This window comes from Aulonocara stuartgranti, assembly GCF_965226115.1.
Source record: "Aulonocara stuartgranti genome assembly, chromosome: 1".
NCBI classification, from domain to species: Eukaryota; Metazoa; Chordata; class Actinopteri; order Cichliformes; family Cichlidae; genus Aulonocara; species Aulonocara stuartgranti.
The window spans coordinates 32,507,928-32,525,526 of NC_138939.1; the positions used below are offsets into that span (position 1 = coordinate 32,507,928).

General features: G+C 39.9%; 1 protein-coding gene across 2 annotated transcripts in view; it reads right to left on the bottom strand.

Annotated features, from left to right (window-relative positions):
* Window positions 1-17,599, bottom strand: part of lrrc4cb (leucine rich repeat containing 4C-b) — a 46,670-nt gene that overhangs the window by 26,971 nt on the left and 2,100 nt on the right. The gene's annotated exons all lie outside the window — the stretch shown is intronic.

Below are 17,599 nucleotides of genomic sequence, written 5' to 3' on the forward strand. Positions count from 1 at the left end.
CATATCCCAGGTAAACCGGTCACCTGAAATAATAAATCAGATTGGTGGAAGAAAAAGTGTCTATTGAGCCACAGTTCATGTAAAAAAAAAAAAAACACAAATTATAAAAATTACAAGCTTATGCTTCCCTCAGACCAGAAGCAGCAGCTAGTTTGGAACAGGCAGAAAGACCGAGCACCTGCGGCAACGTTACAAAGGATAATGATGGAGATACATGAGTTGCTAAACATGGAAATGACTGTGTGGAATCCAAAAGTGGAGGACTCGCATTGAGTTTCGTAGATGAAAAGCACTTGAGGATGAGACAGGACATTGACGAACAAACAAGGCTAGTCCCTTTTGTTTTTTTGGACAAAGCCATGATCATTTATCACCAAGCTGCTGCCAAAATAAAATGGAAGGAAACCCCCCCCCCCCCCCCCAAAAAAAAAGTCATCACATATAGACACATAAAGTGTTTCAGAAACAATTTAGCATCAATAACAGCAGTTTGTACATGGAGGCATCATAGATCTGTATCATGGACCGTACTACTTCATCATTACAGTGATGACAGGTGTCACATCTTAAATCCTGAGCAGCCTCCAACCTTCACCGCTGTCATTAGTGTCATCACCACCACCACTCGACCTGACAGGCACCAGAGACACAGCAGACCTTTGTTTGTTTGTGCTGTGCATGTGTGTGTGTGTTTGTGAACGCACTTTTACAAACTGCTCAATTCTGCTCTTTACAAATTGTTCTGGAGTGAGGATATGACTGCCACGCAGAATGTCTTCGTCGTGTATCTGATGACATGATAATAGAGAAGGTCAAGATGAAATCACAAAAAAGTCAGGATCTGTACAAATCTAATGGTCAGAGCCTTTTAGCGATGTGATACAGCATTTCCAGTATGCTGTCGATAAAACAAACAATACAATTGCTCTTGTTTAGCTGTAAATGTATTTTTAAGACTGGCTAAATGGGAAAAAAGCCTAATACGGAGCTTGATGGCAATCCCAAGTTCTACTAACAAAAAGTGGCTGTGGCTAACAAAAAGCTGCTAATATGAGCACAGAGAAACTGCTTTGACTGCTCAAAGCAGAAAATTACTTATTATACTGTGCAAAATTTGCAAACCTGTTTTTTTTTTTCCTTTTATGAACCTTTCGTGGGATTTTAAAAGGCTGTCTGGTTTCTATTTGTATATTTTTGGAAACAGGTTTGTGCTGGTCGCTGTGAACCCTACTGAATGCAGAAAATGTTAGCAAACATGCGTTTTCTGAACATGTGAAATAATTAATGTTAGTTAATATATGCAGATAATAGGTCATATTGTACATCATCAGTAGCCACTAATAGCAATAATAGACTGGGGAATTGTGTAGTTTCAAAGCTTGGATGGAAACGGCTGGCTGTGTCTTACGGTACACAAATATGTTACCACAGAAAAACAGGTAAAACATCATGATGTGCACGATTCCCCATACTTTTCAAATATAATTATCAATTAATCTGAAGATTTTTTAATGTTTATTTATTAGTGCTGTCAGCATTAAGCAAGTTAGCACGGATTGCCCCATGCGTGGGGCTGCATGGCGTCAAAACGCGTTAGCATGGTTAGCTCATTAACGTCATTTTAACGAGATTACCACTGACAGCACTATTATTTATAGATCATATTTTTTGTTTTGTTTTATCAAAACAGCTGCCCACAGTTGTTTAAATTGATGCATATATAAGGGCAAGGGACCAGTAGGAAGACCTGTGTATGAAAGATGTTTTGCTGGAGATTGCAGGCAGTTGCTAAGTGCAACTAGTCTCAAAGAAAGTGGGGCACCAAACACCTCGGTATGATTGCTTTGGTCACTACCAGGTTACTGCAGTTGCCTGTAGTTTGTGTGGAAGACAACTACTTGCCTGAAAATACTTGCTAACTCCTGTCAGCTTTTGGTTTGTGTCAGACTTTTTACAGTTTCACTACTGCTGGGAGAATAGTTGGCATCTTCCATGAAAACTACAGGGGACTGTGGCATTTTGCTAGTGACTAAAGCAACTGCAAGGAGGATTTAGTGTTGCACGATATACGTCTTTGCAATTAATTTTACAATCAAGCAATCCCCAATAACCATTCGCCAGTCAGTCAAAGAATATATAATTTTTCCTTGTGATAGTGACTGGTACATGGTTGCCAACCAGTCAGTCTCTGCGTGTCTGAAGTCTAAGAAAAAAAAAACATACTAGATTAAGAAAATGTTTCAGGAAGAAAATTCACCTTTTTGTATTCCAAGAGTTCAGCAGCTCTTGGGCTGTACTGCTAAAGCTCAACACAGCTGTACTGGACTGCTGCCCATCGTTTTGACTGCATGCACAGACAAGAGAAGGTAGCATCAAAACTCCAGCAGGAAGAAAATGCAAAATGGAGCACAAATATAAAACAAAGGATAATTTCATCTGTCGCAACTTACTGTAATAAACAAAATAAGCCTGAATTTCTATCAAGACTTCAGAAGGAAAAACCTTTCTCGGAAATAGGTTTCCATCCAAGTAGACACTTCAGGTGTTTTGCCACTCGTATCACTTGCTGAAAGCAGACAGTTTGTATAAATGCAGCTTAGATTTGTTATGTGTTCTTTACAGTACCTTCCTCTATATTAAAGCTCTGAAAGTACTGAGGGAAAGAGGCACAAAAAGCAGAATGACAGCCCACTGAAAGTTTTGCAAACGCTGCTTATTTTGCATGGTTCTGATTGCCTTCCTCACTGAACCAAGCAAAAGCAGAGCAAGGCATGCCACGTCCTGTGTGAAAGCAGCTTTAGGGTTATGTAATAATTAAAGTACTGTTTCTGCCTGACACATTGCACTGACGCATTTTGGATTTATTTTTATTTGTCTTCTTTTTTCTTTAATTGTACACCTCAGTCCATAACTGAGAAAAAACAAAGTGTTTGCGGCCTGCTATTGTCTGCTTTATAGCAGTTGACATTCTGCGTTCACAAATGCTTAATGTTGTTTTACTGTATGTCCGCTGTTTCTACAATGAATGTACCCAGACGTCTGTCATAATTTGAACTAACTAGTGGGTGAGTGAATGTAAGATAAAGGGAAAGCAAAAGATGTTGGCCGAAGTCGATATTGCTCCTCTCCCCATCGTGGTGTAAAAGTGGATGTTCATCCCCAGAATACAGATGGCATTACACAAGCAATCCTCTAAATGACTGAGACAAGCTAACATGCATGTGTCTGAAATGGCCTTTATCTATCTACAGTGCCTTTGCAATGCCAAACACCTTTGTTAATCTCACAGCCAAAAGCCTAAGCTGAGGTTCAGAAGACATTTCATATAACCTTTTACTAACGCTTAGTTCTTCAGTAAATGTGTCACATTGGTTTTCCTATTAGCTGTGATGTCAGCGAGACGAGGGAACAAGCAGTAACTTATGTAGAAAATTGGAGAAACTCTTTGAAGCTGCCTAGAGGTAGTCTGCACTGAACAATCAATGCCTAATGGAAAATATTGCTTGAATGCGCAATCGTCCTAATAAAATTGAATTTTGGTCTACTGTCTATCCTCTGGTCCCCTCCCTCGTGCTTTGGTGGAAGACCGGCCTGAACTTATGACAATTAACCTTGAACACCGTGGGGAAAAGCAGAGGGAAGAGCCCACAAGATTTTCAATAATTGAATTATCCCTCCTGTTGCACATCTTTTAGTCCACTGCCACATCCTCTGCCTATGATAGATTAGGTCTTTGTTGTGTAAAATCCAATTCGCTGTATCTTACAACATCTCTATCTTGCAATTCAGAGACTGTGTCCATTCAAAGATGCATATGAAAATGCCTCTACTCTATAATTTAATAAATTGGATGCATTAAGTGAGTTGTTTTCCATTGTGAAATTGGTTCTGAACCTTATTTCATGTAACGCACCCAAACTATCTTTCATGTTTCCGCTATCTTTCGTGTTCACGTGTTTCAACCGAATACATTTTCATCCTGGATCTGCACTGATTTCAGGTTACTCATTCTACAGCCGTAGTGTTTTTACAAGGCTCTTAACAGCTTCTTATTTCAAGACACTTAAACTGGGGAACCCATTTAACATTTAGCTAACAATTTGCATTGTTAGCTAACAATTCAGCTGTTGGTCATATTTTTGACAAAACCCCAGCAAAGTAGCAAATTCAGAATTTTAGCTAGATACTGCATTTCAGCAATTAAATATTATGCTTATTCAACAAATTATGTATTCTCTATCCTATGATCTGACAATAACAACCATTATTAGGAGCTAATAATGCCATTTCTTTCCTTTTGGTTCTCTGTTAATTGTTAACTTTTCCACTCAAACTTGTTCAGATCATTAATTATCTTTCCACGTATTCCCCAGCTACTGAAGCAGTAGCTCTTGGGATCCTTGTACCCCTTGTTGGGAATCACTGAATTATTCTACTATCTGATGCAGCAAAGGCAACCGCATAGGCAGCATATGCTTGTTTGATTAAAGTCTGTAGCTTGAGACTTAAGGATAAAGACGGGTGCAAATTGGTTTGAGACTTATTACATGTCATTGCAAAAAGAAAACGGCAAAAGAGGCATGAAAGAAAATAATTTCAGATAGAGCTGCATTTGCATCATATGCTGTATTTGGAATGACAAAAAACACCTTTGTTACTGAGAGCACCCGAGCTAGTATTTGATCTAGCTCCACAAAGCCAGATTCTATCTTGCAGTCCTAGTTTTTGCTAAAAGATTTAAGACTGAAAAACACCTAACTCAGCCCAACCAAGATAAGGCAGGCAATTGAGAAGAGAGAAAAGACTGGAGCACACAGACTATAATGGAGCAATGGTAATGGATTTCTATAAAACACATCAAAAATGATGAATGCAATGAGCAGATTAACGTGTCAAACATCAGATATGCTGCAAAATTGTGTTTACATAATGGTGTGAGTCAAGGCATGTCAAAACTGGGCTGGGTTAGAACCACAGATTGTTTGTGGTAACTGATTGTTGATATAACTGTGCTGTTAGCTTAGGATTTCATATTAAAAGTAGCTCTTTTTCTCAGCTCTTTTTATTAGCAAAAATATTTAATACCTTCTCTCAGGTTAATACAGTACAATTACAGCAACTGTTTCTTTGTTGCCTGGTATAGTTTCTTTTATGAACGTCACACTGACAGGTTGAGCTAATAAACTCACATTTATGAATCAGACCATGATGTGTCTGTAAAGATAAAGCAGCTCCAGTAAAATAGGGTGCAAAAACGTATAGGCTATCAAATATATGTTGCTGGTATGGATTGGATAAAATTGATCACAGCCTGATCCTACTCTGGAAAATTCCAAACTTTGTGAGCTGCTGCAGTACCACATTACAGAAACTTTATCTCTGGAGGGCGTGAGTCTACCTTTGATTAATCTCTGCTATTTAGGAGTACTGATCCCAGGACTTTATGCCTGCGAGGTAACAGTGGGGCTTTTTAGTCCACCTCAGACCGATCCAAAAGCAGACCTTGATGGATAATTTTCAAGCTCCGGAACAGCTGCAATGATTTTTGAGTCTAAACTCCAGAAGCAAAGTGCACTGACAGCTCGGTGAGTGTTACGCTCATTCATTCAGGTTGAGAAGTGTGTTTGCTCAGTCAGATGTAGAAGGGTTCATGATGATGTGTAGGTGAAGGAGCAGAGACATGCCAATCACTCAGTGAACAACCTGCTTGAGAAAACACTTGTCTCAAGCTAATGCCTATTGATCACCATGAGCAAGATAAAATTGTGGGGCACGTTGGCATGAATCCACCCTAAGGAAAACAAACTATTACAGTACAACAACACACACACAGACACACACAACACAAAAACACTTTAGGTAAATCTGTGCTATTTTGGCAGCCGCATTTCTTGTATCGTGTTTAAAAAGGTGAATCTTGAGGAATGATGATGTGAAGCAGAAGAATTTCTCGAGTAAAATTTAGAACTTTAAGGACACTAAGTGCTCTTCAGGTATTATTTCTGGTCTCCGTTAGTATGGTTAAGTTTATAATCACTACTGACCTAATCTATGTACAGACAGGTCAGTGAAAATAGATTTCAGGCACACAATCAACTGAGTTGTGATCTTGACCCTCAGTTTAGGGATCTGCCCTAAATTAGATGAGACCCACCGTGGTATGAAATGCTCTGATCACCTAATGGGCAAAATCTGCTATAAATCCGCACCATTACAGTAATAGACTAACTGGACTGTAATCACAAAATGACTGTAGGTTCCCATTAAGCTGATGCAAATGAGTGGCTTTTTAATTTGATTGTCAAGTCAAATGCAATTTCTATCAACAGTGAGCAGACTGTATTTATTAGGGAATGGCAATAATGTTTTTTTTCTTGTCACTTTGGATGTGCACTTTTTTCCTTTCTCTTGACCTTGTAAAATAGCTCTTGGTAAAAAATGAACCCTGGTACTATTTGCACTCTTCACCCGCTTTTATCATTAGACTTTAGCGATGTGACTGCTATCGTTATAAGGTTTGAGACTGAGATTCGTTATCCACACACGCACACGCACACACACGCACAGCCAGTTACACATGCACAGGTGTCTCATGAGGCCTCCTTGCAGTGTTGCACTTTCCTCTGGATATGCTCAAACAATATACACGAGCTCGAGGGGCTTGGAAGAGGGCCAGGCTCGTCTCCTCGATTTTGGGTCATAAATGCGGCCTCTGCCGAAGGACTGCAGGGCCTTTTAAAACAGGGCTCAGCTTGATTGGACACACTTCTGTTGCTCCCTCCCAACTGCTAGCAAGCCAGCTGATCAGAGAGGCAGAACAAAGCTGGTCTCTTACAAGCCAGTCCGCTCTCAACCTATCGTACAGTAAACAGGATATATTATTCCTTAAAAGAAAAAGAGTGGTTTTGCTTCGCCAGTGCTAGTAGACAATGGAAACGTATCTCTGTGAAGACAACGGCCTGGAATTTTGTACTACAATAAAAATAATCTATGGAATATGTTCAGCACGTTCTTGAGAGGAACCCAGCACCCAGCACCAGGATCGGTGATGGAAATGAGCGAAATGGAAATCGATGGGTCAGGATAAGGTGGAAGAAGTTCAAGTGAGAGCATTCTGCATACGGCCTCGCTCACACTGGTGTTTTGAACGTCTAATTTGTCCATGAATATTACAACGCGCACCATTTGGCTCATGAATATGAAATAGATGGAACCACAGGCTCTCCCCATAATCAACAGTCGACACACACATAGTCCGTCGTCGGCTCTCGAGCTCTGCGGAAGCATTTTCTCCACCGCGTTTAGCCAATCGTGGCCGATCACAGCTTCAGCAGAATGTTAGTGCTGGTACAAACTGTCCGCGAATAACGTGTGAACACAGCATCCGTTGTCGACCAGGGATATTTTAGAGGAACGCAAGCACTCTCCCCACTCCATTTGTCTCTCCTTTCTGTCTGCCTCCTCTGCAGTCACAGACAAGTGGCTTTTGCAGTGTGTGACAGTCCCAATTCCTTACCACCAACTTTGATGATCACGGAGCAAAAATATGATTGTAATGTTTTATTTACTGCTGTTGGATAAACAGCAAGCTCACTGGAGAAACAACACTGAAACACGATGCAGAGCTGAAATGCTAATGCACCAGCAATCCCTGCCCATCCGTTTACCCCGCCTTAAGCCGGATGGCTGTGCTCCAACATGGCCATATGCCCCTTAGCCTAGCTGCTCTACGCTATATTAAATGACTCATGATACATAGTCTACATATCCTCACTACACAAGAATGAGAAACAGGAATGGGGGATACTGGTAGAGTTTGCCTGGCTCATAGCAACAGTTACCGTGAAGTAAATTGCATCCTAGTTTTGGTCTTGGTGCATTTCTGTCATTATATGTCATTATACGAGTTGTCTGTGTGATAAACTTATAGCAATATGGGATTGTGGAAATTACCAAACGCAAATTTAAGAGACTAGAGCTTTGTCTTTTTCTTTGCCCGTTTGCTTATTTTATCTGAAAAACATTCAATTTACTACCATATGTTCCCAAAGAAATGCGTGAAACTGAAATTCAGTCTCCTTTGGCATTTATCACAGAAACTGCTCACTCAGTTAATGGCGTGAACCAACCTACACAACCTTCGCATTCCTTTTGATTTTGATTTACAAGAAAACATGATCAGATATTTTCAGACCTGACTTGATGATCTAGTTGTTTACTCTGCTTACTTTTCGTGTCAGAACAGACATTGTATCTTGGCGCAAAGAAGCATTTTTACCCAATCAGATTAGAGGACTGCCATCCTTCCACCAATTTTCTTAACCGCTTATCCAGCTCAGGGTCATGAGGAGGGGGACTTGGAGCCGATCCCAGTCTTTATATCACAGGGGCTAAGAGGACTTGTTAAGTAAAATAACTGCAAAACATGTGGTAGGTACTGTAGTCAAGCAGTGCCTTCTTCCTTTACAAAATTAATTGGCTCGCGTTGTTGATCATATTCATAACTGAGGTGTGAAAACGATAAAGACTCGGGTCTCCACCTCAGCTCGTGTCACTATTTTTCCAGCACGGATAATTAAAGTCCGTACAGCGGGAGCTGGTTGGGCGAGCTTGCAGTGTTTTTGCTTCAACTGTGTAACACACATTTGCAGCGACAGAAGCAGCTGAGAAGCACTTAGAAGTAGATTCTTGGCAATGTATCTAAAAGGTTCACATGAAGAATACTGTTTTCGCTTAACCCAAGTAGTAATAACCCGTGCACATCATTTTGTATATCGCCTAAATGCTGACAAGATGCCAGTGTTTGAGATCTCTGTGATTGCCCTGAAAAATAGAGAGTGGATAGTTTTAATTTTATCTGTCATGCATTTTGGTTTTTGTTCTTTTACATCCACACACAGGCAGAAAATTAAGGTAGACTCTCATGAAGGAGTGCACACGTAGTGTTGCTGTCAAAATGTCCTTCACTAATCTCAGTATTTTCAGAGCGGTCAGCAATGATTATATTTCGGAGATTTTTTTTTCCTGTATTCCTCTTTTATTAGAGGAATACAGTGAGGTCCCAATTTATTTTGGTGTCCTGGTAACTCCAAATTAAAGCCATAATGTTAAAAGAAATACACATTTTAAACATTCACTGACAAGACCAAGGAGTCCTGCAACAGATGGCACTACCCCCACAGAGCCCCGCTCTCAACATGGAGTCAGTTTGAGATTACATGAAGAGGCAAACACAACTGACATGCCCAACACTACACAGGAACCATGGAAAGTTGCTCATAACAACCTGCCTGACAACCACCTTCTGAAGCAGCTCACACAAAATACTCATTTGGATTAAGGGAGTAACCAAAGCTGCCGGTGACATTATTTCTGAGAGCACCTGTGCTATGGTTTTGGCGCATACATTTACTGCTCAGTGCTATATTTCACCGTGATTTATAGGTGGTCACCAAGAGTGGTGCTACTTGCTGCTGGTGCTGAGAAAATTTTAATCAAACCGGAGCAAAGGAGGGGCTTAATTCTAAACCACGTCAAGGTCAGACTGTCAGTTCTCTTTCCACTGAAAGTGATACAAAACATTTGTAGGATACTTGTTTTTTTTGTTGAAAATGAAAGATATTTACTAATTGCATAGTTACAATAAGCAGATTTACTACATTTAATGACAAATTTGACCAATTGCACAGCGATATGAGCTGATATGAGCTATGCATGCACTTGTGCTGAATGTCAAAGGAACACTGGAAACACACTATTGGAATAAAAACAGCAAGAAAAATGACTGGGATGTCCCCATCTGTACTGATGTAAAAAGATTACAGGACACATGGAACGAGGAAAAGATCAAATTGTTTTACAACTATCCTTTATCCTAAGTATCCTTTGGATACTTAGCAAAGTCTTAATACATTTCATAACAAATGAAAGAGACTTTGTGTTATAATTGAGGATACAAGACACAAAGAAAAGCAACATGAGAGGCTTTTCTCTTTCCTTTCCTTTGAATGTGAAGGACAAAATGCTCTTGTCGCAAACAATGAGGTTCACCAATAATGCATTAGTGCGAGGCAACAAGGGAACATGATGTTCACCCAGCTTTGTTCAACCCTGGAAAACCGTGTTGGTGAAAAGAAGTGTTGTCGTAAAAAACAAAAGTGGTGGGATTGGTGGGGAGGGGTTGGAGAGGCAACTCCAAGCGACACAATAAACAGGCAATCTTGTCATCCCTACAAGATTCCCTTCTCAGTTTAGTAGTGTTTGACTTGGCGCCAGTTACTGGGGTTTCATTTTTGCCAATTAAGCCAATCTAGTGTATTCCAGCAACTACAATCTGAGCCTTTTGCCAAAGCATTAATGAACTAGATATTGATTTAATTCTTACACCCCCTTATTGTATCATGAATCACTGTCTGCTCCTTGTGAGTTGTAACATGAAAACCCAGGCACGCATGAATTAAGTAACGCTCAGCTATTTTCATCAAGTACATCTGAGCCAAAAGAACTGGCAGGAGATAAAATGTATATTAATATGTGGGGAATTAGATAAATAAGGGAAAGTTTGAAAGACGGAGCCGGAAAGACGAGGGTGTATTAGACATGAGAGAGATAGAGACTCATCATGACAGTCATCACTTCAGCTATTATCCCTAATTCTCCAAGGCAATATCTCAGTAAGGCGGAGTAAATTTGAGGCTGATAAGCAGACAATGAGATTTGCCCGCACTTTGAGGCAAAGCCCTTCCAAGGGCTTGCTTTCACCTCCACTTGGTCTAAACTTGATACATCAAATGGCAGAATACTCCAACGGCTCGCTTTGGTCTACTTTGGCTTCTGCTATCTAGCTGTGTTTTGAAGCATGGATCCAGGTACAAACTTGTGCGTGGGACTTGAGTCTGTCTTCTCTGACCTCTGTGATTTTCAGTCTAATTAGCACTATGAGCCAAACCACAAATTTCGTATGACATAAAACGATGGGCTCTGACTAAATACCTTTGCTTAACACAGAAGATTTTTTTGGGCTGCATCACTTTGGCCTGAGACTGAAAGATCCTGGCAACTATCAGGATGAATAACCATTAATAATCTCCAGCGGTTCAATCATAATAAACTCAGACTTTTCTTTTAGGACCAACATATGTGATTGTTTGGCTTTTTGTACAATGTGTTGACATACAGATTGCAGTGTGATGAACACTGGGGAGAAAAATGACTGATAGTGAGGCAAAGGTCTTCACTGGTGCAATACTTCATGTAGTCATACTTCATGTATTCATAGATACCATGTAGTAATAGAAAAAGCTTTTGCTTCACTTCAGGCCAGAAATATGCAGTGCATGCACTTCATATTCTCACTATGTTCCAGACTCCTCTTAGCATCATTTACTGCCAAAAATATAGCCAAAATTTACAAGATTCTAAATATTTCCACACTTTTCCCCCCTCCCATGACTCTAGTTTTTCAAATTACAGCTGCTGTCTTCTACTAAGCCTTACCTTCAAACACATCCTAGAATAGTGTTTAATATTCAGAACATAGGTTTTAGGTTGACCTAACAGTTAACTCCTTAGGGCACATGTCAAATAAGCAAAAACATAGAGTCCCTGATTTAATTTTCAGCTGGTGTCCTGATGTGTTTCTCCTTATTTATTTATTTATTTTGCTCAACCGCTTCCAATAAAGCTTCAAAAGACAAAGGAGTTAATGAATTCTTTATAGATTAGCACTAGCAATTTAAACAGATTACAACACTACATCAACTCAATCACATTAACAAATGAGTTGTTCTCTTTCTGAATACTGTATTTTATTTTATTATGTGATGATTTTCCATCTGGCTGCAAGATTATTTGCAAACTACTTGGCTGAAATGAATGAAACTTGATGGAGGAAACAGCAGTGGGGTGGCCAGGTTATGTTGGGTTGCACATCATATTTAAGCCCTAAAAAAGGCTTTTATTTTAATTTTGATGAGTGTGTCTCATAGTGCAAGAAAATCAAAAATTCCCTCTCTGAAAATATTTGTCTACTTCAATACATGCAACCACACTCATGTGGGAGTTGTCCTGATCGCCAACACCCTCCACAAGGAGGTTAAGTCACAGAAGGTCATGGCTGAAAAGGTTGACTGTTCAGCGAGCGCTGTATCAAAGCATAGTAATGGAAAGTTGAATGTGGTGGGAAAACGTGCACAAACAAGAGGTGTGACCGCAGTCACAAAAGTCAATTCAAGAACCTGGGAGAGAGTCATGACGAGTGACAGGTTCAGTTCATTGAAAGTCACCACGCACTGGTATCTTCAAGAGACAAAAGTCTGATTGCTGTACCACTCCTGAACAAGAGACAACATCAGAAGTGCGTTACGTGGGTTAAATAGTTACAGAAAGGAAGTCCTCTTGTCAGATGAAAAGTAAATTTTGTGTCTCATTTTGAAATGAAGGGCCTAGAATTCTGTAGGAAGAATGGAGAGGAACCGAATCCAAGGCGTCTCAAGTCCAGTGGGAGGTTTCCGCAGTCTGTGATGAGTTGGGGCGCGATGTCATCTGCTGGTGTTGGTGGTGGTTGTTCACTGTGTTTTCTCAAGTCCAAAGTCAATGCAGCACTTCATGCTTCCATCTGCTGATAAACTTCATGAAGATGCCTGGTTCCCTCTTCCTGCAGGACTCTGCTGCTGCCCACGGGGCCGAAAATGTTTTGCTGACCATGTTGTTATTGTGCTTGATTTGCCAGCCTAGTGGGCTTCAGTAGAGCCACAGCAGTGCCACAAGCTGATTGCCTCAATGCTGCATCTCACTGATGCAGTAACTCATGGTAAAGGAACCCCAACCAAGTATAAATGAGCATAGTTTCTACGAGGTGGACATTTCTGTTTTGTAAGTCCTTCTGTGGTTGATTTTAGGAAATATTCTAATAATTCCAGATAGAGGATTTTTGATTTTTAGTAGCCCTTATCATCAAAAGTAAAACTGAAATGAGAATGAAATATTTTAGTCCATTTGGAATGACTATAGACTATTAGAAGGTTTACATTTTTTAATTTCATTTTTAAAAAGATCGACACTGAATATTGCATCAGCATCATAGAAACAGACTCTAGCACATGTTTTTACTTAACATACAAGCTGGGAACATTAACGTGTACGCTCTCTGGATTGGATTTAGTTTGGTCATCCTTAATAGCACCCATTAGAATTTGGTGCTAAATCCAATCACTTTCCTTAAAATTGCCAAAAACTTTGTAATCTTTAGAAGAAGGTGTGTCCTCTGAATACTCTTGCAGTTCATTACTATTTTAAATCTATTATCACATCTAATAACCAGTTTCAATTTCAGCAATAAAAAGGTAAAATAAAGTTACCTTTACTATGAGACATAAACACACACATAAAATCACACTCCAACAGTCTCAAGGTTTTCCAGACAAATAACATGAAGTATTCATTCAGCAGTTTTCAAGTCTGTAGAGGCCCAGATATCTTGAACAAAACTGGCCCAAATGTAGCTGGATTTTCTTAGATGTATGGTTCTCTTTCAAATTTTAATGACTACGGTTGGTCTTAAAGTTACCTGCTGTGTGCTGAGGGAGAGCTGTTTGAACAATAAAACGTTTTACGCTATGCTAACTGGTAGTGTAATAAAATACAGAGTATTAAAAAAAATTTATTTGACGAACTGGTTAATTTCATCATCTTGGGACTAGATGTGAAATAAACACACTAATGAGAACATCGCTGCAAATTCCCATAAACATCTCCAATGACTTCCAGAGTTCTGTGCTTTCTTGTAGGCTGCTGTGATGTGCCTTTACTTGATTTGTACAGAATTACATATACTTATGAAACATTTTTTTAAAATGAATAAATAAATAAAGCAGTAAAGTAGCTGAATAAAAGCCATAATTGCCTTTAGGGCATTATTTACGGTGATTATATATTCTTCAGCAGCAGGAGGTGGAATTCAGCTGCGTCTCATATCACAGAAAACAATGTTGACTTAAGCTTTACCTGTATATATGTAGATTGTTAGAAACCTGTAGCAGAATCTGTAAAGGTCATTATGTCATTTCGAGAAAGCGGCTCATTGCTGCTAGCAGGCAGAAACATGGTACCCGTAGCCCGAACATACTCTTTCTATCAGAGGCTCTCAATGGAGTTGATGGCTGGCTCCTGCTGCAGGCCACTGCAGACACATGGCACACAACACAGATGGTGAAATAAGGCACCGACAGCCACAGTCAAAACAATTACAACATTTGTGCCATAAGTTATGATTTTTAATTTTTTTATTTTTTGCAGGCCTCAACGCCGCCGTTCTACATAAGCCACAAGCAGCCGTAATGAGCAGGCAGTTAGTTCTACAGGCACACACGCAGATGCAGCGTCTTCATACATCACCACACTAATATTTGTTGATTTAGAAATGCAGACTTGTGAATGACACAGAGCAGGATTCGCTGAATAATCCCCTTTCTGGTGCACAAAGGCATAACTTAAGCTGCTACAGTGAATACTAAGTCTCTCTCCAGCCTGGCATGCGTTGGACTCTTTCACACCCGAGCAGTCCAACTCGCTCAGATCAGCCTTGTCTCTTGACTCGACACAAACACATGTTTTGTGGAGGTACTACTGGAAAGATACAGAGTGCAATCTATCAAAATGGAGCTGGCTGGAAGTCATTCTAATCTCCAGCCGCGACCCACTTACATATTTACGTCACACGGATACGTGCTTTAAATATACATATAGAAAAGCAAACAATCCTTCTGTATTATTTAAGATATAACACAAAGCCCTGGGGCGGACTGTGCTGTGTGTGTGTTTTTTTCACTTTACCCAGACAGGAGCTCAGCCATAAATGATTCCCATATCAAGCAGAGATATATGCAGACGGGCAAGGCGACGATATAAATTGATGAAACAACAAAACGTATTCCTCAAAAACACTGACTGACTCCATCAATTGCCAGAAGCTTAAGTGTAATGGAGAAGATAGTCATTTGAAAATGAATCAGCAATTTTTTATTTTTATTTTCTTGCCGTTGTCAAGTTGAAAGAAAAAGGCTTTAAAAACAGGCATTAATCTACCGCAGTAGCTTCAGCTTCAGAGTCTTGAAAATGTCTTGAAAATGTCATGCTGAAATCAGATTGAACTTTGTGGGGTTGACCCATAACCTGAGGATTTGGGGGAATTAATTAGGAATCCTAGTTTGGATGACTGGACATTTAACATCTAAAAGACTGGAGAAAAAAAAAAGAAGACATTTATTCCACACGTGTTTGTGTGTTTTTGGGTGTGTGCGACTGGTCCTTCAAATTACTCCGTGATTAACATCCTACCATGCTTAGTGCTGCGTGTAGCAACCATGGGCAGACCCAGTTGCTCATTATTTTGGTTCCTGTGGCTTAAAGAAAAAAAACATTTAATCAGTGGATAGATTGTGGAGTTTCTGTAATGTACATTAGTTGACTTAATGAAGTTTGAAAATTGGAAAATGCAAAGAGAAAACTGTGAAACAACACAAGCGCCTGAGCAAAACAGAGACACGCGTGCCTCCGCTGTGTCCACCGTTTCCAAAAGCAAGGAGAGAAAAAAAACCCCACACAGGCGAGGCAACATGATTCAACCTGGTGCAAATGTTTGTTGGGGGAGTAAGGAGGCAGCTTAGCAAAACAATATTTAAGGAGGGAAGTGACGGTGAATCTGAATCACGTAAACTCCTTATTACAAACAAGCTCTTTTATGCAGCAGGTTGGATGAGAACAAATGCATCGCTTTAACGAGGAGAGAAAAAAAAAAGATCTGAGGTGGTTAGATGAGTCACCGTTCACCCTGTTTTGAACCAGTGGTTTCATGCATGCGTGACATGCATGAAAAGAAATTTATTCACCCAAGTGCTTATTTCCTACAGCGAAGGCTTCTGTCAGAGCTGCTCTGGTGACTGGTCTTGGCATGCTTTATGTCCATTTGGTCCCTTAGTAGGCAGGTAAATGCCAGAACTGACAATGCTTGTCGGGGTGATCATATTTCTCGTGCTTTGGGTGTTTCTGGCCTCATAACCGAGGAATACACAAGGTGATAAACCCAAATCTGCAGGACAACCTAAGACACCCCCCCCCCCCCCCCCCATTCATTGCTTTCGAGCACTGAAACCAAACACAGCACTACAGCTTTTCCCATAGAAATGATGCTGACCATCTTTAAGGTTCATATGAACTTCTGGTGGGAAATACAACTCTCCAGCTGAGCTTCAGGTTTCCTTTTTTTTCAGAAACTAAGAGCTCGCTGTTACTCCTCAGGTGGCCCAATGCCCTATTGAGACACTTACTTGTGTGTGGCCTTAATTTTAGCACTTACAGCACACTCCAATAACAGGGTATCTCCAGATTTCACAAACAGAACTACACATGGAGGAACTTGAATTTTAAAACTGTAAAACAACTGTTGCAAATCACTTAGAAAGGAGTACGGTATGTATATATATATTTAAAGTATAGAGGGCAAACTGTACAATAACCCAGATTTCAAAATAGTTGGGAACGCTGTTTGAAGAACAGATGGGAAAAGAAAGGAGGGATTTGGAAATCATCTGAACCCCATTTGACTGGCAATAGTAAAACATGACATGTCAAATATTGAAACTGAGAAATATTAAAAATGGCAGGAGAGATTTCAAATTTCAGATTAAAAAAAAATGCTGTCGATGAATGTGGTGTTGTTTCATCTACAACGCCAAGTTAAAACTGGAATTTACAAAGAAAAAAAAACTTGTACTGAATGAACAAATACCATCACAATCAAGTTGCGATGGCATGGTTAATGTGCACATCTGGAAATGCATTTTAGCAGTGAAGGATACATACAGGTGTTAGAGCAACATATGCCTTCTAGGACAGTTCTTGCTTAATTCAGCAATACAATGTCAAACCCCATTCTTCAAATGTAATAGTTGCACAGCTCTGTATTCCAGGTGCTAAACAGGGCGAACTGCATTCCTGTGGCTCACTGAAAACAACTAACAAATTATGAAATGGAAAAATACAACAAAGAAAGAAACACTTTGCTTTCAAAACTTTAGTAACTTTAAGAAAAGGGGTGACAGAAAAAAAAATTAACATTTGCCTGACCCATGTTTCTTGCAACGAGGTAGTTGCATTGTAATGATTTCAAGACATGACATGTTGTCTTTATGCTAAGTATAGGTGTTCCTTTTTGCTTATACTTCAACACTGAGTCAACTTTCTGGTAAGCAGGTTTGTATAAACTACATGCTGGGAAGTACACTTGCAACAACCTGACTCTTTAGCAACCTACTGATCATAAAGAACAACTGCACCAGTGCTTACCAGAAAAGCCTATTTAAGTGTCTACTCGTGAAAAATGTTACATCAAACAACAGCACATATGAGGTATCGTATAATGGGAAGGCTCTGCCTATATGTGCATGCAAATTTGTGTTAACCAACCCTGAATCACAGACTCATTCACACTCAGCCCGTGTCCTTCATTTTACAGGCATGCTGTAAAATCACCAGAAGTGAATGTGGATGAGTGTAGTTGAGAGGGAACCGGTTCAGGTTTAAGTGGACTGCTTTTAGCTGA